Genomic DNA, 23,763 nt, shown 5'->3' with positions numbered 1-23,763 from the left:
CACATGGTCAAGGCTGATGGTGAATGTGTCCTTAAACTGTCTTTTGGCTTATTCCTGCTGTCACTTATTTCTCTGTTTATATTAAGTTGCTTTGTTTTGTGTCTAGTACCAAGCCAGCATCCAGCCACATAAACATCTATTAGATTAAGTCTTTGTCAGTGTATTTTCAGGTTAACAGCTATCTGAGCCAGAACACTACCAAAGCACAGGCTGAATGGTGACTGAGTGACTGGGCCACACTTTGGTCCCTCTGTCAGCATGAGCACTCCCTGCTAATAGCCACCAAAGTCATTTCTGATACATCTGCAAACCACGAGGACATTCTGGAAGCAAATTTCATATTTTAGCCATCATCTTGCTTTCCTTTCTCATCAGGACTGGGAGGCAAAGTGCTGGAATACACCCAGGAGGCCAGAAATGGTATAAGAAATGTTCACTGAGTCCAGCAAGAAGAATTGCTGACAGTTTCTGAGAGCAGCCCACCTTCTGCTGCTCAGCACTGCAACCCCTCAGTGCTTGGATAATTCAGCAGCATGGTTTTCCCACACTAACCTGAACCACCTCCTGCTGCTGCAGCCCAGCAATCCCACATTTGTTGCTTTGAGCTGTTTTGACCATTCTTTCTGCAGGTTTCTGACCAGACTGCTGCCTGGTTGGCTCCCCAATACACAGTGGGGCTTATAACCACAGACAGCAATGCTGGACCAGCTGGAAACATGTGCTAAATACTGAATTATAGCTCATCTAAAGAAATATCATTATCCAAAAGTACCTCTGGGACAAACCAGCAGCCCAGAATTCTCTACCCTACCTACCCAACAAAGGCTGCAGTGCTTTGGTGAGCTCTGCTATTTGCTTTCTGTCTCCATTTCCTCCCCTGTAAGATGAGGTCTTGTTTAAAGCCTGTTTGCAGAGCTTGCTGCAATGCTCCAGGGGCAGCTGCTCTCCCAGGGCTAAGCAGTTTGCAAAATCCCTTACCAGCCTAAAAGCAAAGCAGCCAGGAGGCTCAGGGCTTGTTGTTCAGCACATGATAGGGGATGGTTCCTACCCTGGAGGGGCTGCAGCTCAGACAGTCCCGTGGCAGGGAGCAGAGCAGCAGGGCTGCATGCAGCGCCCTGCTCAGTGCCCCCTGTGCAGCACAGCAGATCATTAGCAGAGCTACAAGTAGAAAACCAGCTCTTCCACAAAGCCCAGCAAATACGCTGAGAAAAGCCTCACTGTTTCCTTCCCACCCACTTCTCCCCCAGGCCAGCTCTGCTGGAAAATCCCATCCTCCCTCCTACGCAGCACAGAGCAGGCTTTGCACAGCTCCTGGAAGAAAATGTTTTAACCACATACTTGCACCTGCAGCGCCCGGCCCCGCGTGTCACCGAATTCAGAATTAAGTAGCACAGCTATTGTAAAAATGAGTTACAGCAAAAACTCCTTCATCTCAGTCATCACAAGGGCTATATCCCGCTTCTGTTTTGGTACCAGATGGCTCAAGGTCTATTTTTCAACAAGTGCTGTCTGCCGCACTCGCTGACACAAAGCCCTTTGAGTTACAAGCCAAATCTCTTCCCTTAATATCTTTTTCATCCCATTTTTCCCCCTTTTTGAGCTCACAAGTATGTCTTTTCTTAAGGAAAAAAAAAAAAGAAAATCTATTATTCTTCAAAGGCCCGGTTGTGTTCTTCATTTACTGAAGTAGTCAAAGAATATTATGGGTCATTTTGTCACCATGGAAACCACAAATAGACCTTCAAGGTTTTTGGAGAGGTGATATTATTTTGGAGAGGCCGTGTAGGGTTCTCTGACAGAAAATAATAGGGATGGCAAATCAAGGAGACCTTTTATACAGACTGTGTGAAATGCAAAGGGTATCAAACATCATTTCTCTGCCACCGAAGACTACTCCAGGCAGCAGTTTAATATGGTATCCTCTGACAGCTGAGCCCAAATGGAAAATTAATGAGGCAGCATGATATATGAGTCTTTTTAAATCTCATAACCAGCCTCCTTTATAGAATAAAAATGGCCAAATCAGTTTAATATTAGTGGAGAGCTTCTCTGTGCGTCTTCCTTCAAAGCCTTGTCAGTGCACTGCTGAAGAGACAGTTCTGTTTTATTGACTGTGTAAGTCGAGCTGTTTTCAAGTTTGGGATTATCTAAATCAAAATAATTCTGAGCCTCATTGGTTCAGCAGAAAGATGTGAAAGCCTACAGAGCACCTGGGCTCTCAGTGGCATCATGTCCTGCCCTGCGGGACCCGCAGCACAGCAAGCAGTGGTCCCCTTTCTGCCTCCTTCTATAAGGGCTTTCCAAATCCCACCTGCCAGAACACCAGCACTCTTAATTTCCACCATTTTGAAGGACTTGTCCATACTGACAGTATGGAAGTTGCTGTGAGATAATAGCAGTGAGACTCAGAAAATTGCATAGGGTCTTCCCAGGCAGATGGGGCCCAGATCCTGCCCACCAGGTCCCCATCCATACAGATGTCTCCTTTTCAAGATAATAATGTGGAAAGGAGGCAGCCTTATCTCTATGGAGCATCAGCCCTCTCAGGTACATGGTACCTGGCCCTGCTGCCTGGTCCTGGATGGAGCTCTTCACCATATAGAAATCATACAGGTTGCTCAGAAACATTTCCACAAACTAAAAAACCTACAGAGGTGAAACAAGAAGCAACTACAAACCGGGCTTACAAGACTGCATCCTACCTGTGTCTGGATGGAAAATGGAGTCCTAAACCTAAAGGGTTCTGAACAGAAGTTTCAAAACGCCTCTGCCCAGAAACAAGCAACCCCTTCACTGAAGCACTGAGAAAACAGCTTCAGCAAAACAAAGGAGACAAAACAAGCATTTGTTCCCAAACTTTTCTGCCAAAACATCTTTGAAACAGACACCTTCCTGCAAAACATTTCAGCTTCAGCAGAAAAAGAGCTTCTCCTGGAAAACTACTTCAGCAAACACACTCGCTCCTCTGACTTCCCCATGGGATGCTAATGGGCACAGGCAGAACAGCCGCCCACCATGGTTCTAAAACTGCTGCTCCCCTGCCATTCCCTCACTGCAGCAGTGCCATTATCTGGATGCTCTGTGCTTCCCTCCCAGGAACCACACTGCAGATGTTAGGGAGCAATAGGAGGAACTGGGGCTCTTGGGGTACCAACCTCAGCCCTGTGTAAAATACTGCCCTGCATCAGCCACAGTTTAACAGCCTGGTGTTAAAGTTCTTCCTGCACTAAGTACTTAGAGATCTTGTCTGCCCTAGGCTCCCTAAATGCTTTATAAACATTTATAAACAGGCAGAGTGAAAAATCAATGCAGAGATACTGTGAGGAAGGAGAGAGAGCAGGGAATGAGAAGAAAAACTCAATGAAACAAGAAATAGTGCCCAAACATCAGCTACCATCAGCTCCAGGGCTTTGTCCTCACTCCTTCCCTACCCCAGGCTTTCTGTGCACAAGGAAGGAAGGACATTTATACATTTTACAATAGATCTGTAGGAACACGGTTTGAACAGCGGGAGGTATTTTGTCATTCTCTATGGGCAGTTCAGGTATGGAAACTCCAAGACTCCTCCATCAGTCTTAAGAAGTAGCAAGTACTGATAAAGCAGTGGCAATGACTCATTTGTTTAGTGCACCCATGTTGCAGACGCTGGGGTGATTTCCCTGCCCTGCAGAAGGAAGCTCCTATTAGAAGCAGTGACTTCCCGATAAACACCCACTTTCCTTACTCCAGTTCTTTCTCAAAGGAGGAACCCCACACTGAACAACTTCTTGGCTGAAGAACAACTGCTTAGGGACTTTAGTTCTCCACTACAGAGTGTTTTCCAGAGGGAGTTCAGACTGCTGTTCTGATGCTGCAAAGGGACCACATCACAGTGCCCTATTAGCCAGAGAAAAGCAAGGCACAGACTCAATGAAATCCATGGGGATGTACAGATGTTCAGCTGGGCTTGGTCAGATCCCACCGCAGCCCTGTTCTGCTGGCTGCATCTCTCAGATGAATTCAGAGACTTTAATAACTCACCGAGGCAAAGCTCAGAGCCCCCACACAACCCAAACCTGACCTGAGCTGGGAGGAGTTTGACTTTTGTGTTCAGCAGGATGGGAAGCAGCCCCTGAAACAACAGGAACATTTGGTAGGAACGTCCTGGGTGCACCTTGCCCAGGTGCTGTGCTGCATGCAGCCCAGGGCAAACGTTCTTATCTCCCTTACTCTGGCAGATTAGTAATAACACGTTTATACAGCTCACCTTAAACAAATATCAGGAAAGTCAGTCCATACAAGGTCTGCTAAATTGCAAAGACGTCTGTGCAATCGCAATTGATGACACAGTGTTGAATTATACAAAGGAAGAGGTCAATGCCAGTAAGGCTATTTCTCAGAGCAGATTGCACGGAGGTCTCATTTAACACTGCCAACTCTGAACACGTGCACTGTTGAAAGCAGAGACTTGATTGTTCTATCGCAGGTCCCTAATTTGGCTCTAGGAACCATCTGCTGATTTAATAGGGGATCTGGATTGTTAGGGACTTTGTTTTTTTCATTCTTATAAACACCTAAAGCTTAGACATTTAATAGAGAAAAATATGGCGGTGGGATAATCCTCAGTGCAGTAAAGAAGGGGAGAAATAAATGTGTTAGGCTTTGTTTAATTTTGTCTCCTAAGCAACCAACATATTGGATATTGTTGGTATCAAATCTTGAGTGTGTGAAAGTCATTAAAGCAGCCCTTCTGAGACTGCAGTAACCATATTATTAGGAAATTTTAGATAAATTACTCTGTCAAGACTCTTAACTATCACCTGTGCTTTTATCAGCCACTAATTAAGACTGAAACAGAATATTAATGCCCACCTTACTTCAGCTAAACAAACACAGATAATGCACACAACACTGCCTATGCATAGATAATAGGCACAAACACATATTCTTCCTATATTTTCCCATGCTTATCTGTCTGAGCACTGAAACCCCACGGCTGCCAGAATCAGGAACCTTGACAGGGTGTTTCTGCTGCTAAGTACCACGGGCACGGCTGGTGACATTTCCATCTGTCTTGCAAAGGCAGCAGTGTGAAATGTGCTTCCAAACCCAATGGGAGCAGTGGGCTCAACCATCCACCCAGCCTCTCTGATGGGTCTAATGGTGTGATTGAAAAAAACCCCGAGCTTCCTCACTGGGATACCAAGGGCACACACATGCACAGCACAGGCTGAAACCCAGCAGCTCTGCTCTGCATTATTCAATGGGTTTCTGGGAAGATGAATGCCTGCAGTTCACGCTGCATAGCAACTGCTCCTCATGGACCCCGCGGTAATTCATGAAACAAAAGCTTTGCTCCTGCAGCTCCTGCTGGTGTCCAGCTCTGCCCAAGAAAGGAGTCATTCCAAGATCCCTGCCCACAGGGTCTGACAAAAAGGCTTCGCTGCTCCCCATGAGCTTCTATGTGCTCATTGGGGACCCACATCCCAACTCCAGTAAACAGAGCATGTTACCCCCAGCTCAGACAGGCTGTCCTTGTTGCTCCTTTCCCAGCAGCCCTCTGCTTTCACTTAGCAAACTGGGTTGTATCTGTATCAGCCTGCCCCGCTTCTGGCTCTTTGAAGCTAGACCTGCATTGCAGATGCTTCCATGTGCATTAAGCACAGCTCAGGTCATCCCCAACCACATGCTGACTTACTGGGAAAAGGGATAAAACCTTTGAGAGGCAGGGGTTCTTCCACCTCATCTCTCTCTCTCGCTCAGAAATCAAGCCTTCAGTTAACATCATCCCTCCTCCCTGCCTGCATACCATCTTTGTAGAAACAGCCAAGAGCCCCAGGTTGGTCCCTCCCGTCATCCAGTGTCTGTCTGTGATGGAGGTGGGCAACAGCAGTACAGAATGAAGACTTCAGCTGATGCAAAATTAATGCAATGCCACTGAGACCAACCCGACCTCACTCCAGTTTAATCACACTCCGACATTTTTATGTGGAATTTTGAACAAATATTTTATGCAAAGGAATCAGATTTCTCATTTCAAGGGCTGTGAATCTCACAGGCAGTTCAGAGAGTACAGAAACAGGTGAGAGGTAATTACCTTTACTTGGGTGGCAGCGAAATTCCCTTCTGAATTCAAGAAATGAGCTGCCAGCTGAACATTTCCTCAAGACATTTAGCACAAAATGAAGAGTCCATCAGTCACACGTGCTGAATTGAGATGGTATGAACGACCACTGGATGGGGCAACTCACCTCACCAACAGAATCTCTCCAAGATCTACTCCAGCAAACAAGTTTTACTCTGTATTTATGCTGCTATTTGAAGAGCAAAACGTTTGTCTGGGTTACATCCTTCATTCAAGCTAATAGGCAGGAGCAGAAGCAAGAAAAAAAGCCCCACACAAAAAGTGGAGACCTAAAGCCAACATGTTTTTCTTACAGCAGCAAAGCTGAGAGAGGAAACAATTTACCAACCAATTTACTGAGAAGCTATGGTACATCTCCTGCTACTTGCATAAAGGAAAGTGCTTCGAAAATGAGTTTCCAGATTTCTCATTTGTGGTGTGCTATAAGCACATGTGAATTTAATATCATGGGCAACGTTGTTAATTAGACAAGAAAAAGTGTGCCTGAGTTTTGTAATACCTCGTGAACCAACACGATTCCTTCTCATTCTCCATCCATGGCTCAGACAAATACACCTGAAGCATTTCTGAGATTCAAGAAAAATAAAGGACTCCTTTTTATCCACTATCTCAACACATTCCAGTTCCAGGAAAAGGAGTTTAGTCAGTGATGAATCACACTCTGAATGAAACCTAACCTTTCCAGAGACACTCCAATTTAAATGCTTGAGCAGATATCTGCAGCAAACTGTTCCACCTGTGAGCATTCACACCAGAGCCCTCTCTGCTCTTCAAGCGCCTAATTGCCAATACAGGACATTTCTCCACATGCTGGATGCAGAAGACAGCCAGCAATTGACAGCCATGAGCTGGATCGCATTTATCTAGCACAGCCACAGCCTTAATAATTGGTCATTATCCCATAAGCCAACATTCAGTGGAGCCAACAGACCAGCAGCAGACCCTTGGCTCACCAGAATATGACTGAAAACGTGAGGCCAAAGACACATTGGTGCAACAGAAGTCACCTCCTCAGCCTTCAGATAGGCACAGCTTCAAGGCAAAGAAAACCTTAGAGAGCATCCCATGTGAAGGTGTGAACTCAAAGAGCTTGACCTGGATCCAAAGAGAGCAGAGGTGAGAGAAAGGGCAAGATGCTACTCCTCTACAGGGATTTAAGCCCTGCAGTTAAACTGCAGGAAGAAAGAATGAAGAAGAGGTGAGAAAGCAGAGGAGAACTGAGCCTCACCCTGGAGCTTGGCTCTGTAAGTGTGCAGGTATAACGCCAGAGAAAGCCTGATGCAAAATCTGGCACTGCCTTCTGGCACTCTGATTGACCTCAAACAGGAGATAACTTAAGAGTCTCTCTGGTTTTGTTCTTTTAAATACACGCACAGTCTGCTCCAGCTGCTTGGCTCCAGCACTAGCTCATGGTGCCAAGCCAGACATATTTGGCTTCGATACAAAGCTGGCTCAGCCTTCAAATAAACCACTGCTGTATTGTCGTTACGAAACAGGAGCTCTTGAGTGATTTCACCAGAGCTGTCCCAGAGCTGCAGCACCAGGCGGAGCTGAGGTACCGCCGTGCTCTCAGGAGCAGCAGCAGAGTGATTGCAGGCAACAGACTGCTGCAGAAAGTCTCCCATTTCCAACATCTGTCACTTATTTCTCAGTCCCACATGACTGGTGACACATTGAATGCAAGCAGTGTTTGGACAATCTGTATATCAAACATGACAACCCACTAGACTTTGGGTGCTTTCTAATTTATTTCTGAATTCTGAAGATAATGCCATCCAAACCCAGGGCTGGTGCTCTACAAGTGAGTATTTGAAGAGTTTTACAGGGGAGCTCATTTAATTCTTTCACTCAGCTGAACATGCAGTATCTTCTAAGGCCATGATAAGCAGTCAGGATGCTCAGAGTGATGGGAGAGAAGCCCATCCTGTTGCTACAGGTAAAGTTAAGGCAACTTAAGCTCTTAGCTGTTTGCTTGGTCTTCATGGTCCTCACCCACCTCCAGTAGGATCACATCATGTCTTTGTAGCACAGCATCTCCCCTATGCCTGGCATACACCAGATGTGAACCACTGTGAGCACCAACCAGTGGCAAGAAATCATCAGATCCTGGTTGATGAGAATGACAAGTCCCTGTTGGCCTCACGTGCAGCAGATCTCCACTCTGCATTGCACACATCACCCAGGGTATGCCTGCCTGGGGATGGGAGCCTCACAGATCTGCCTGTAGGAGCACAGCTGGGCTCTGCACACCAGGAGAGGAGAAGCAGAACAAGACCACATCGGAAATATTTGACAGAAGCTAACAGAGTGATCTTGCTTCTTTCTACTGGCACAAACTCTGACAACTGTATATAATCTGCCCTACTTTCTATAGTCCATATATTTAAAAATAGAAGTAGTTTAGCTTTTATAGGAGCTGACCCTGGGGAACAGTAAGCTTGCTAGACAAAACAGTGACCACAAAGGAAGGCTCCCCAGTCCCATTCTTCCCATCTCCTCAGCATAACAGAACTGGGAACACAAACACATCTGTCAGACCGTTCCCCCTACAGATGGGAAACGCAAGAAGAAAGAGAATGAGGGAAGGAGTGAGAGACATCACGCTATTTTTAAACACTTGGGAATGGCTCCAGAACTACTGAGACAGGCATGGAAAGTGCTTAGAAAGAAAACAATCACCGAGGAATACATCGAGGCCCCCATTGACTGCACTACAGGGTTTGTGCTGTATCAGAAGAGGCAAGGATGTTCTCTTCCCTTCTGGCTGGGCTGGCTCACATCCTTTGCCAGCACACACAGACTGAAGCAGCAGCCACTCATATTTGCTCCACAAGCTTTCCACTTCCATCCATTTCACCTCTAAGCCTACGAAATGGTTTAGTTATGGTTTAGTAGCTTGTGGTAGCAATGGTAATGGGAGGATGGTTGGACCAGATGGTCTTGTAGGTCCTTTACAACCTTGTGATTCTATGAAAGCTGGAATTCACGCTGAAGACTCCCAGCAAAAGGACAGAGTGAAAAAGGATGGATTTAAAGGGACAGAGGTGTGTGACCAGCATACCTACAAAGGATGGAGTCACCTTGCTCTGAGCAGCAGGGGATTGCTTGCCAAAGTCACAGATGAAATCCTGATCTGACCCATACCAAAGGATTCAGCCTCTGTATTCACTTTCCTGTGCTCCCAACATTATCACAACAGTCCTCCAGAATCCAGCAGAAACTTGTCAAAGATCTACAAGTGGGCTTTTTGAATCATATTCTGGGATTTATGAAGGGTTAGGAACCGAAAATTACAACTGAGTTATGGATTTCATCAAAGAATTTTCTATCAGAATGAAAAATGAAATAACTATCCAGATGTTAATGCAAAACAGGTGTTAGGCTTTGAACATGACAGCATTTAATGCCTTGGCCATATTAATATTATGGTCAAGACATACTGTAGTGATTACAGCTTTAATTTAACGAATGTCAGCAGTGCAGAGCATCATATCCTTTACTTACACGACATCCTTCCTTGGCAGGAGAGCTAAAAAAAAAAAAGATAAACGGAGGGATTTTTACCAAGGAAAATACACCTTGGATGAAAGAAAGCTCCACAAGGTTTAAGGTCTTAAGCGTGATATACAGCTCATCTACTGGCAAGTTTTGATCATTCCTAGAAATAGCAGTCCCAGGACAGGGCTGAATTCTGTGGGAGCAGTGCTGCCTCAGCCCTTCCCTGCTATGGGGCTTGTTCATCTTTCCCAGAATTATGACACTATTTAGTTTGGAAGGAGCTCTGGGCCCTCTGGTGCTGCTCAAATCAGTGACCTCAGTGGCAGTTCAGAAGGTTTCTTTGCTGGGGGTCCTGGCAGAGTCCTGTGGGTGTGCAATGGCTGTCGGCATCTCTCTGTTTACTTCTGTTCTAGGAGGAATTGGGCAAGGATCACATTCAAAGGAGAATTTACTGCTTGTGGGACACCTCACCACCCACTGGGAACAAGGGGAAAAGGCAAAGATTATCAAATAAAATAAATTCAAACGTTATTTTGCAAAATTAGGTGAAAAAGTGTCACGGAACAACAATGCAGCAGACTGAAAAAACCACAAAGCCTCAAGAAGCCTCAGAAGCTCTGGCAAACATTAAAACAAACAAACAAAAAGAGGAAACAGAGAGAAAAAAGAGAGCACAGATACTCTGAAGAGAAGCTGAGCACTTGCAGCGTGTAGGTTTAATCCTATCCTCACTTTCCCTGCCTGCAATGACCCCCTCAGCAGCAGATGCTGTGCACCAGCAGGCACTGCATCCCACGGCATGGTGCAGCCATGCAGCCACGCTCACATTCAGCCCAGAGCTGCAGTGCAGGGTCAGCAGCCAGCTGCATTAGGAAAGGAAAGGCTGATAGCCATTGCTAATGGCGTTTTGAAAGTAATGTTTGCACAAACCATAAGAACAATAGCAATAACATCTATTGTCTCTAGGTTTTAGAGCCACTAAGACTAATGAGTTCATTTATAGCCCTGATGGAAGTAATTAAATCTGAAAATCAAAGCACAACATTCTTGTTTAGTGCTCTTTGAAACCAGAATTCTAATGGAAAGCTATCAACAGCTAATTGAAGCACTAATCTTGCCCAGGGTTGGGCCCATTGCCCAGATGGCTAATATATCATTTTCTAGTCTGGCAAGCAATATATTGCTCTGCCTGGATAAGGCTGAGATTAGATATATCTACACAAAACAATGGGAGCATAAGAACTTTTCCAATCAATATTTTGATAAAATTGGCATTTAATGTCAATCATTCGATAACCTTCTCACTGAAGTACAAGGACACGTCCGTGCCTTTATTAAAACCCAAAAAATGTTGCATTATACAAATAAGAGTTTCTACCAACTGGATGGGAATGGCCATACAGAAACATTAGCCAGACAAATGCTGTGTGACTGCTGTGAGGACAACTGGGAGCCTGAATGGCTTCATTTTCCTCATACAGCTGGATTGTTTAATGGACCAAGTTCACATTTCTCTGCTGTAACAAGGCCTTTCTCTAAGTGTTTGCATGTTGTGTGCTATGGCAGAGGGAGGGGTGCAGGACAGTGCTGTCCTACAGGAGATGCTCCCAGTTGGGTTCTCTAACCAGCAGTATGGCAGGGATCCTCATCACTTAATGCCCACTGTAAGATGGCTTCATCCTCTACACCCAAGATGCCATATTCTGCCATTCTCAGAACTGGATGTTAGAAGTACCAGGGATCCCCTCAGCAACTTCCCTTAAGATGTGCTAACAAAATACAAGCCACACAACTAACATAATTTCAGACAGTGCACTGAATCGTGCATTTTTATTTCCTGGTTATACTACTTATTCCTTCTTTTATTTTTAATAATAGGACAGTTGTTGGCATCTGTCTCTTATTACCTTCTCCCTTCTTTCTGCACATTGAGATATTCCCATCCAATTGTACAGACCTAACAGCCAGACCCAGCTGCCACAGACCAGCACTGACATCACCAGCAGCTCCAGGCTCAGTGCTGGGAGCACACAGAAGCAGGGAGTCAATGAAGCAAGGGGACAGGAGGAACATCCTTACAGTGCCCAGTGATCCATGTCTGCTCTCTGACAATGTGGTTTGAACTTCAGCCTTGAGCTATGAATTAAGAACCACTTGCAGCAGGGTTTTCTTGCCAAGCACTGCACTAACCCTGCTGTTTGCAGGCAGCACAGGAGTGGGTTTGTTTCTGGACGTGCTTCTGCACTCACACAAGCTTCTGAAGCTGTACAGCTGTCTTTGCACACACCCAGTCCTTTCTAAAAGGCATAAATAATCCCAAGATCATCCTGTTTTACTCATATTTTACCAGAAGCTGGTCAGACAGCCTATATCACAAATATTTTGAAATACTAAATGGGATATGGCTTAATGCCAGCCAAGGTCCAAGTGCAGCATTATCTGCAGACTTAGTAGGAGGCAGCAACTGCTGCCATTGTATCCTACTGTCATATAGTGCTGTCTCACTTGAGCAGACAGAAATCTGCCCTGAGGAGCGATAGAAGCGACAACTGAACATCTCTATCTGCAGCTTTTTACGCATAGATGTACACCAAGTTCTTGGTGTTTCTGCTCCTCCACCTTTACTTCACATTTCGTGGCTTTGACTTCTGTAATAGAGGCTTGACACTGGTTAAGCACTATTATGTATTCTCCTGAGGGGTCTGAATGAGAAGTGGGATCATTCACAGCTCCCTCAGGGACAGGGAAGGAGAAGAGCAGCTTCCAGGCACAGCTCAGCCCACGTAAGATCTGAATTCTCCCCCTTCTCCCACACTCAGGATGCAGCCTAGGACAGGACTCCCCCAAATTATGCACCACTGTTTGTCCAAATTCCAGCTAAGGTGGAAAATAAAGGTTAAATGACACTCTTGACCTGATCCACCACCACAAAGCCAAGCACACATACAGAAGCAGCAGTACATTCCAGCTTTGGCATTCCAAGTAGATCATGCCAGATAAGCTGCTGTCAGAGGGTCCAATGCACTTTCCTCCCTCTATCCTTGCTTTGTGTAGGAGCCCTTTCCTGCACATCAGGGATTGCCCAAACTGACACTGCAAGAAAGTGCCAAGCTGGCACTGATTCCCTGCCACATGCTGCACTTCTTGAACTGGAAAGGAAATCACATGCCCACATCTGGCCAGGACAAGATGACCAGGGCACAAATCTGATATCAAAAGCTGTGGAACTACACTGCCAGCACACAAGGAAACACAAGAACTAAGACACAGGTTCCTCAGTTGCAGGCACAGCTCTGCTCCTTCAGGAGACCTACAGAAAAGCAGCAGGGAAGTTAATGTCTGACGGATTCGAGTTGCTCCAAAGCACTCCTCAACGGGCATAAAACCAGCATTAAAATGCCATAAAGAGTCGTTTGAAATGTTTAGTTTGCAATCTATCTCATTCTAGAGATGTAAGAGCGGATACAGATACAACAAATGACACCCACCATGGTGTTACTCCCCAGAAGCCTTCTGCAGGTGTCAGAGATCCATTGGCTTGTAATGGCAAGGCACATAATTGTTTCCATTCCATTCTGAAATGCTGTATTACCAGGATGCATCGCCTATTACTTTCTTGCTACCACCTCCATTTAAATTCTTCATTGAGCAGAATTGTTTCTCTCAAGCATGGGAAAGAATATCCACGTGCTACCTTTTTTAAAACCAATAATTAAAAGGCATGGCAAGCAATCCTGCTCCACCAGCCCAAGGCAAAACCTGCCCAGCAGATGGAAGCGCTGGAGGAGATGCACTGGGAGCACCACGTGTGGGGATGCAGGGCAAGGGGAGGTGTGGGCAAAGAGTAATGAGCTTGACCTTGTCAAAGGCCATCATTATTGATAATAACAAAGTTCAACAGTATTATTATAGGATTTCACAACCGTTAACCTTTATTGCTGGAGGGCTAATTGTGACCTTCCTCGTGTCTCCTTCACACCTAATTAGGTTTCCGTTGTAAAGAGATAAAAGAGTGTTTGTATCAGTGGGGCATCTCTTTCTGCAGCCGAATGAATTCATGAAAGAGCGAGATTGTTAAGAGAGAGAGGGGAAAAAAAATACAGAAAAAGGCAGGAGTCATTAATAGACTTTAGAATAAAATCCTGACAGATTCAAATTGATTCTGCTGCCTGAGAAAATTGAGTGCAGAGGGAATTAGATTTATGCACTGTTAAATGTAACTGCCTGGCAGTATCCATACAGAAAGCTGTTAAAATGGTAATCTTTAGAGATGTATGAAAATTGTGTGTGAATAGACCAATGAACCATCACTCGGAGCAGGCCTCTTCCAGCCGAATAATACAAGACGGTATTATTATTATTAATAATGTATTACAAACACTATGCATTATGTATGTAATTTAATCATAGCATCTAAACGTATAAACAACAGCAGAGGCACTCAGTAACTTTGCTGTGTGTGTGGTTATACATTTGCTTTTCCTCCTGTAGGGCCCCCCAAGGACTGGGACAGCACTGCTGAGCTCGGAGATGGGCGCTGAGCTGCTCTGCTCTGAACAGAGCAAAGCAGGGGCTGGCACTGCTACAAGTGCTCAGGGCAGAGCAGCAAGGAATGTTTTTCAGTGGGCAGTCAGATCGAAATACAGCTGTTTGTTTGCTTCTGTTTCAATCTTTGCAGCTAAAAACGCCCGATGGGTAAACCGTACAAAGTAATTTCTAGCACGAAGCACAGACAGTGCACGCAGACAATGAATTTCTACCAAGGAAGTCAGAAACAAGTTCCTAATAAACACACACTATGGCTCAGATTGAGAGGGGGAAAAAAATCAAGCAGAAGAAATGCCTCCTTGATTCCCCATTTGAATTCAGATCTCTGGTTCTTATCTCAGACTTTTCTCTGGCATCAAAGAGCTCAGCGAGATGAAGTTACCGCTGATGATAGGGACAATCACTGATTGATCTTTCAAGATCTGATTTAGATTAGAAACTGTAATATCTCTTTTTATAACTCTAATGGCCGTAACTTTGCTCCACCTGCACATAACAGTGTGCTCAGCACAGAAATGGAGCTGTTTCACAGCACAAGTCACCCTTTATCCTTGCTTTGTCCCCTCCAGCACAGGGGGCTGTGAAAGGTAATAAATGCAGAAATGCTTCCAGGTGAGCCAGACTGTTACTTCATTTGGGCCTTCCCAGTGCCAAACTAGAACTCATCACATACTTTTTTCTCCCAGTGAGAAAATGCCATTTCTACTCAGAGAAATCAATTCACTGAAGCTCTGCAAAGGAGCACAGCCACTTCCCCAGCCCCAGGAAGGCAGCAGTGAGCACCCAGGGCAGGGAGCTCAACATCATCCCTCCCCCTCACTACCAGCTTGATTCTCCAGCTCTGGAGTTACCTTGAAAGGTGCACTGCATGCTATTCAATTAACATAAGTAGACATACCTGGAGCTGAAACATAGCAATATGGGCAAATTTTCAGCTAACGTCAGATTGCCTTCCCTTCCCTTTCATTTTCTCTAGTTCTTATCTTTGTTCTCTACGAGGCAATGCTGAAAATAACTTGCCTGACTTGTAACTGAGTCACTCAGAGCAGCTTCCTCCTTTGCCTTTGAAAAATAGGTGTAGCCCCGTGCAGTTAGCTTGCAACATAATTCATGGCTATAACTCCGGTGGAGCTCAAATGCGATTAACCCAGGCTGAGTTCATACAGAGAAGTACATGAACTAATCTCCAGCAGGTGGGTGGCTTCAGTCCACTGTTCTTAGTAAAGGCAGGCCCTGCAGTAACACTGCTTATACCCTCCTTTGGAAGATGTTATCTACCACAGTGGGTTCCCTTCCTCAAACCACAGAGCCAACACACTCCATCAGGCTTCCAGAACCTGGTGAGCAGAAGGAGCAATAGGATACCCACAGCTCGTCAGACAGGAGAAGAGCTTAATAAGCAGACATAGAAACCATTTGGTTCCCAAACATCTTGGAGAGAGCTACTAAATGGGTAACATGAAAACAAAAACCTGCACATCTCTTACTGGTTCCTTATTTCAAAAGCATCCAAGATACTTTTCTGGTATAAAGGGCTGTGTAAGCTGATAAACCTACTACAGGCTGTGGAGTTGCCTAAAGATACATTTGGATGCATATTTGTGGGGGGAAAAAAGTATCAGAAGAGAGTTAAGATCACAAGTACTCACAGTTAGAGGATTCCCTTCACAGAGATCTGTTACTGTTGCTGGAAAGAGCTATGAGGTGCTCTCCACAACTGCCCTGGTTGTATCAGCAAAACCTTAGCCAAGTGCATGGTATGTCTGATGAGGAGCTTAAACATGCGTGATTATGGGCTTGTTTCATTCGCAAATAAAAGAGCCCTTAAAATAAATGCACTAACATGGAGGAGAGCTGACCCCAGCTTTTCTAACAGCCCATCACAGTGACACCTTTAATGCATTTCACATCAGCCAGCAAAGGCTGTGCCCTGAGCTGCCCCAACCCAGGCAGCAGAGAAGCAGGGCTTTGAAGGGTAAAGAGGTGCTTTGAGGGCACAGCTGGTTCAGTTTCAAGACCTAAATGCTCATAGCTAAAAACAAAAGCAAAGCTGATGCTTGGACAAGAAACTCAGGATGCTCAAGTACAGGGGTTAAGATCACTGCATTGGATAAAAGGCAAAGTACCTCAGCCAGCAGGAGCCAGCAGCAGGTGGGGGGCTTCCTCTGCAGCCTGTGTGTGCTCTTTTTCAGGTGAAAATGCTGCTTTCCAGAATGGCCTATGGACAGAAAGGAAAAAAAAAACAATGAAATTCCAGGTTAAAATGTGTAACTATGAAGGCAGAGTGCACTAAAAATGACAGCAATGAGTGGGGCTGTGCAGGGCACAACACAGCAAAGCACAGGAGCACCGACCTGCCCTGCACGCACTGCTGCAGGCACAGCAATGGGAGCACAGCACATGGGGCATTTTGTTAAGTGCCTCATTTCTGGTGAGCAGATGTTTTCTGGGCATCACAGACTCCTGCTTTAATTTGCATTGTTAATAACGTGCAGCAGAAAACCCTGATTAACAAAATAATTAACAAGTATTTAAAGTCTTTTTTTTTTTTTTCTGGTTGAATCCTAAAGTATCCTCCATTGCCTCAAAGGCAAACCACAAGCCCTACAGCATGAAATCCCAAGCAGCCAAGCAACACACAGGGAATGGCCTCCCCTCTATTCCATGGGCCTCCCCAGCCCCTGGGGTCAGGGATTTGCTCAAAGCTTCTGGGATTCCCATCTCCAATTGATAGGAGAGTGATGCACTCAATCTGCTTTACTGCTTAAACAGGCGTGAGCAATAACGTGCTGACAAAAATGTATGGCGAAAATATTCTTCAGTATATTGTTCTGTGGAGGAAAGCATGCTGGTAAAGGCAAGCATGTTTTATTTACCAGGTTGGCTCATTTTCAGAGCAGCTTTCTATAACAAACCAGTTTAATAATATTCTTGAAAGCAAGAAGGATACCTATAAATAGGACCGGGACCTGTCTGTGAAACTTCTGCATGAAACTTTAATGGCAAGAGAAATAGCCTTAATGTATTGCACTTGACAAATTCTTTATTGCTTTTCTACCTATGCGTTGCACCAAAGCCAGGACCAAGACGAGCACTGCCCAGCAGCACAGGCAGCCACTCACTGCCCCAGCCCTCAGCTGAGCAGTGTTTTCATCCACTGCACCACTCAATCAAAAAGAGCTTGGGATGAGGTTCCCCATATGGGCTTCAAGGGGACCCAGCTGCTCTATGCGGGTAGAAGTCTGAAGCCCAAGCCACGCACTACCTGGTATGTAGTCAGATCTTGGCCACACGTGGGGGCTCTTAAAAAGAATGACCTGTTCATTTCCTTCCATTCATTCAGGTGGCTTTTGCTGGATCTAATAACTACTGAGCCTCCAGCCTATCAAAAATGCAATCTGTCTTCCAAGACTTTAAAGATTTTACCCACGTGCCCTCTATGCACATAGTGCTACATGCAGACAAAAGGGATTTACTGCTGGGTGGTTCAATTATAACACAGAACCCATTAGGAATTTCAGATGAAAAACTATTTTTTAATAAGACATGATTATTTCTGCTTCTAATTTCTACTTTAATCATTTTATTTATGTATATTGCATATCAATTTACAAATATTTACCCCAATAATCATTGTTTTAATTACTTATAACTAACAATTACGTTAAGTAGTTTTTCTCTCCTTCCTTTTCCACTCTTTCCTCCTTAAATCTCTGTGGTGCACACAATGAAGGAGCACGCCTTGCTTGAGACTGCTCAGATGGAACTCAGGGCTGCATTTCTGTTACTGGCTGCTGTGCATGTTTACATCAGTGCCTGAGAAAGATCAGAAATCTCTCTGCCATTGACCACTTGGGTTTCCAGAACCATACATGAGCAGATCTGGTTGGAGTCCCAGCCCATCCATCATGCACCTTGCTGTCCTTACGGTGCTTAGCTGTTGTTCCCATCCAGTTCAGCTCCCCCAGCCCCACCTGCAGCCCTGCCACTCTGTCACAGCCTCAGCTTCCACCTCCAGCCCTTCTTGCTGCATCTCCTGCACATCCACTGTACCTGCGCTGAGCCCCAGTGCCAGCCCAGTAGTGCACTGACCCCTCTGCTCACAGCCCAGCAGAGATGTTGGGCTGGAAGTCATCATCCAGGGCTGCACACCAAGGCCAGGCGGTGTTTACCTAATCTGCAGACCAGGCACATCCACTCAGGGAGAAAAAAAGAAAATCACAGTCAATTTGTCAGAGCATTAGCTGATAATTCAGACAGAAATGTTAGATCTTGAGGCACAGCTTGGGGCTGCAGGGGAAACGTTATTGACTCTGACAGATCCCTGATGACATATCCAGCCCCTCTGCAGGGGCAAGGCTACATTTAGACACACTTGAGATTTCATTCAAATTCAAGATTAACACAGCAAGTGGACAGTGGGGAAAGAAAGAGAGAAAAGGTTAGGGGAGGAAAAGGGAGTGTGCTTTGTTGGGTTTTGGTGTTTCTTCCCCCCTTCTGTAATTGTGGCCTAATTGTTTCCTTTAAAACTCACTGAGCTCACCATGGTAATTATTACACAAGCTTAGAAATAAATATTCCTTCCTCTCTGAGACAGCCATTGCTGCCAACTTCATGCCACTTATTTGCTGTGATAGCTCTGAGTGCAAACATAGGCAACACCAAATTCTTCTGAGACTTGAACAAATGCTTCATAGGTCTCCTCCATCCCCTCCTGCTCCCCAGCCCGCTGCAATTATTCATCATCTCAAGCAGAGATTTGAAGTGCCTTCAGGTTATTTCTTTTCTTGCTCTGTGTATTGGTGGCATTCAGCACAAAGCTGTCCTGAGCCTTCAGTGACAGCTGTTAAGCAGCAAATCATAGTAATAATTGGAGCATATCTAATCAGGCAGCAGTTTCAAATTTGGGTGCCTAAGGAGGTGCACTGTCATTCAGCATGACTCTGCTCCTCATTCACTTGAGTTCCCTTGAAAATGCCACACGTGCAGCTGTACTTAAGCTCATCTGCGCATACCATCTGCTTTTTAAAAGCAAAGTTTTCCACCAGTTTGCCCAAACTGAGCCTGGTTAACAACACGACTCTGTAGCACAACCTGAACTGGATCTGCTGCACACTGGTTGTGGTAGCACCTCATGCACCCTTGCCCTCGCCAGCAGTCCTGCCCAACCATTAGGCTACATGGCCATCCAGACTGCATTCCCATTGACTTTGGGAATGCTGTAGGGGATTTGACTAAGAGTTGCTCATCTTCTGGCAGGGGACCAGACCCAGCTGCTCTAGTGGCTATTTGTGTGTTTCTAATGGCATAAAGACTTTGCTGAAGCAAGCACAAGTGCTCCCAAAGCATCCTAAACCCGATGAATCAGGGCCACGATGGGCAAGAGGGAAACAGGATCCCATTTAATCCTGGACATGTGCAATAATTTAAAGAAGACCCTCTCACACTTGAGCTAGCATGCAGCTGTTAACTTTCAGCATGCTAAAGGCCAAAGACAATGAAAGATCCAGACACCGTGGAGGTTAAATCAGTGCATCATTTGACAGGGAACTGTGAGCCATTAACCTTTCCACTGGCACTCAGAGCGAAGAGCTGGAAGATAAACACGTTGGGTAGGAAACAAATTGGTTCATTCGAATGCTATTAATGTGTGTGCCCTTGGAGGCCACATTTATGCTTTTGGAAAATTACACATTCATGCATAATGAAGTGAGATATAGCTCACCGATTACCAACGGGGTGCAGAGCCCACGATAAGGATTTATAGCAGGTGCCTAATTCTCTAACCATTTGCAAATTAAGTATTTACAGGCGTAATGCTGGCTATTTTATTGCCAGTTTAAGTTACCATCATTGCAGCTTTTTATTTTGTGCTGAAACTGAACTGAGCATTTAATATCCGTGACGTGTAATTTATTGAAGTATAATTTGGTGATGTTACAGTGGGAATTTGGGCAGTACCAAGAGATCCTCATTGTAACACAGCTACACACAGGAAGAAATCTACATCCTAAAAAACTTGTTCTCAACTGCTGGCAGGTAAAGACTGTACATTGCAGAGGAAGGAAACCTGGTAAAGAAATGAAAGGGCTCACTAATGCCTCGTGAAGTATTGGCCATAGTTAGTAATAAATCAATCAATTAATTAATACAATCCAGGCCTCCTACCCCACACACTTCATTTTTTAGGGCAAAAAGAGTCGATTTTTTTTTACCTGCTTATGGATTCTGAGCAAATCCAGCCAGATGAGCAGCTCTCTGTGCTGCATACTGCTGTTTGTACCTGGGGCACTCATTCATTTCCCACTATACCACGGGGTTTGTATTGTTTAAGCATGTCCTGCATACTGCACCATGCACAGGTCAGCGTGTACCCCAAAGAACTCCAGGATTCCAATAACGAAACACACAAAGGCCACCATCTCTCTTTGCTCTGCAGCAGAAGAGACATCTGCATGCGACAAGACCATGGTGTGGCTCAGCCCTGAGTCCTGGCAGGAGCCACATGCCATTAGGTGTGTGCAGAATGATACTGCTGGGGATTTCTTGGATGCAGGTCAATCTGACGAGCATGAAGTGTTTTGTATCACTTCTCTGCATTCTGCAGGGAATCTCCCACCAGTTTCCTTTCACTAATATAGCAAAAAATATTCTTCCTTCCTGATTTTCTGCAAGTATGAGGCACAGACAGCAAAAGCAGAAAGCTCTTTAAGCCAGCTGGCACAATTCCCCACTGCAATAAGTAAATTAACTTAAGGGTTATGACCTAAAGAAGTGGATCTTGTAATATCTTGCACTGTAAGTCTTTGTTGGCCCAGTCCCCTCTTAGACCACAGCAAAATACTGATGGCTTTCTGGCACTGCCCTGACCCACATGAAAGGAGCAGGTCAGATTCTGTTGTGCTTAAGTGCAGGTCCCACGAATCAAGATCCAACATTTTGCCTACCAGAGGGTTTCTAAGATGAGATTCAACTAATCCAGATGAATTCATGCCATACCCTGGGAGCCAATAAACCCATTAGGTATTTCTGGTCTGCTGGAGAACAGATAAAATGATATCATTATGGGAAAACTGTTAATGCAAAGTGGTTCAAGAAAAAGGAGAGAAGGGGAAGAAACCAGACTGGACTGGAACAACTACCAAGTACTTAAGCTGTTTTCTGGCTAACACTTATGAGAATCTGTTTTCAAATGTAGCAGGAGAAGCTGTTAATAATTGGTGAGTTAGCCCTGATGCTAAGTACTGTGTGTATGTTTAGAACAGTTGACATTTGTAAAGGTTAAAACAGGAGATTCTTCATCCATAAGATACTACTTCTGTATCTTTCATAGGTGCTGAATGAAAGGCACATAGCTACAATGACAGGTTTACAAGAGCTGTTAACACCAGAACAGCATCTGAAAGCACTTGTTTTCCTGCAGAAAGCTAAGTGGGGAAACACGCACAGGTCTCTAATTGTTTTCCTTAAAGCAATAATGCTGTCTTTCCTTTCAGTCTCTTGAATTTCTTGAATTTGAGTGGAGTTGGGTGACAAAGTGAGCAGGTCAAGGCTGTGCGACTTTGAAAATCCCATCCTTTATCTGGGGTTGAAGCAATCACAGGGAAACAAGTGGAGAGACAGAAGACACAACAGCTGTTCCACTCGTACAAGATAAAAACACGTCTCCATCCTCCAACACAATGCTCATGGACAATTAGCGGACCTCACACACCTTCCCATATTGATGGGAAGAGGCGTTCCTCCCCTCTGCCTGCAGAGTGATGGACAAAACCTGCACCCATGCCAAGCTGGGGGTGCTCAGGGGATGTGCAGACAGTCCTCATCCCACGTCAGGCTCTTGACAGCAGAATTATATCCCTTAATTACGACCACCCCGGCTCCCCGAATGTTCATGTTTTTTCCAGTTACTAAATAAGTTAATCACTTCATGAACAAGGAAATCTGCAGATGCCTTTGAGGCTTTGTTAACATAGTGCCTAAGCCAGCTTTACACTCTCTTCTAATCCTCTTTAAGACACTATGAGGCAGTGAAGTAGCCTATAATCAGTTTTTAAGGTTATAGACAATATCCCCACTCAAGCTGGTTGCCTAGAGCAACAGTGCAGGAACTGAACACTAGCAATGAGATTGGATTACTTGCCTTGTTTATTCATCCATATATATTTATCCTCTGCTCTGCCTACAGCACAAGCAGGGATTTTGCAGCCTGTGCCGTACGCGTCTGCACGAGGAGCAGAATTTATGTAAATAAATGCAGACAGGCTTCACAAATTAATCTCTTTCCATTTCTGGTTCTTTTCCTTTCCACCTCAGCACCTGGAAGCTCAGAGCCCTCCCAGGACAGCAGTATGCCCTGCCAGCAGCTCAGCTTTGCACAGAGCTGGGAAGCCGTCACTCCCAAGTGCTGGAGCCTCCAGCACACAGCGAGCGGGCACAGGGCCACAGCTGGAGCTGCCAACACACCTTCACTACAGATCAGCCCCACTCTGACCTCCGGGAACACCCAGCTACTATTTCCATAGAGGAAACTGGAAGCAAATTGTTGCTGCAATCCAGCGAGGAATTCAAACCATTTCCCTCTTTCTCTCTGTTAAAAGAGCTTGGTCTTCCCTTGAACAGCTGGGTTTTCCCTCTGTCAAAAGCCCACTTCCCTTTTGCTTCTGAAGTTTAAGCAGTTCCACCAGAACAACGTGACCACCCATTCCTGACTGCAGTGGCTCTTCTTTAGAAACTAACTTATACAAAAACCCTCCTACAGATGGGAAAGTTACACACAGCACTGACAGCAATGCAGTCAGTGTCAGCCAAAATGTTACCGACAAACTTCAGTGTGGCAGATGGCAAAGGAGCCATTCCAGAAGCAAGCAGGACAGCAGCAGCCTGCCTGCCTCCCCACCGCCCTTATGTGCACAGCAGCCAGCCAGAAGGTCAACCCAGGGCTGCTCCCAGGAAGATCTCCTGCACGGACACGTTTCTGTGAGGTTTTTGGTATCTTGTTATGTAGCTTTGAAGATGGCACAGTGCACAGAAGCAGCATATTGTAAGGCTTCCATGCTTCCACTTACCTGAGCCCTCTTGGGGTTCACACCTTCTGCATCAAACTCAGCCTGCTCCTCCTACGTAATGGCAAAACCACTTTATGGAGATTTCTCTAACCCCAGCACATATGAAATTCAAAATTGGTCATTAAATCTAAGTCCGAAAACATCATCTTGACCTCTCCCATTCCAGACCTTGCCTGGAGCTTGGCCACGTTCAGTGATCTCTGCTGTGCGCTGGGTGTCATTTATCAGTGCAGTCTGAAGAGAAAACAGAAATCGTCTGATTTCCTCCCACAGTCAGAACAGCACATCCCTGTGCAGCCCGGTGACAGGACAGCTATGCTTTATTACCCAGCAGCTTACAGCCATTAAGGAGTGAAGGACTGCAGGAAGGTGGGGCTGAGGACCAAGTCTCAGGGGAACTGCTGAGCATTTCTTAATGTAATCTGGGATATGTCACTTTGTAACTCAGTTCCTCATTAGGAGAGTGGTGTATTCCTTCCAGAAAAGAGATTAAGGGCTTGACAGATCATACATTTACCAAGAAAC

General features: G+C 45.3%; 1 protein-coding gene across 1 annotated transcript in view; it reads right to left on the bottom strand.

Annotated features, from left to right (window-relative positions):
- The window catches only part of GALNT9 (polypeptide N-acetylgalactosaminyltransferase 9), a 309,645-nt gene that overhangs the window by 212,818 nt on the left and 73,064 nt on the right, over positions 1-23,763 (bottom strand). Inside the window, exon 2 of the mRNA XM_015877661.3 lies at positions 16,297-16,388. The gene's annotated coding sequence lies outside the window, so the exon portion shown is untranslated. The remainder of the gene's footprint in view (positions 1-16,296; positions 16,389-23,763) is intronic.

This window comes from Coturnix japonica, chromosome 9 (assembly GCF_054131305.1).
Source record: "Coturnix japonica strain WE chromosome 9, WE-NBRP24, whole genome shotgun sequence".
Lineage (NCBI taxonomy): Eukaryota > Metazoa > Chordata > Aves > Galliformes > Phasianidae > Coturnix > Coturnix japonica.
This window is presented reverse-complemented; position numbering and strand designations above follow the sequence as displayed.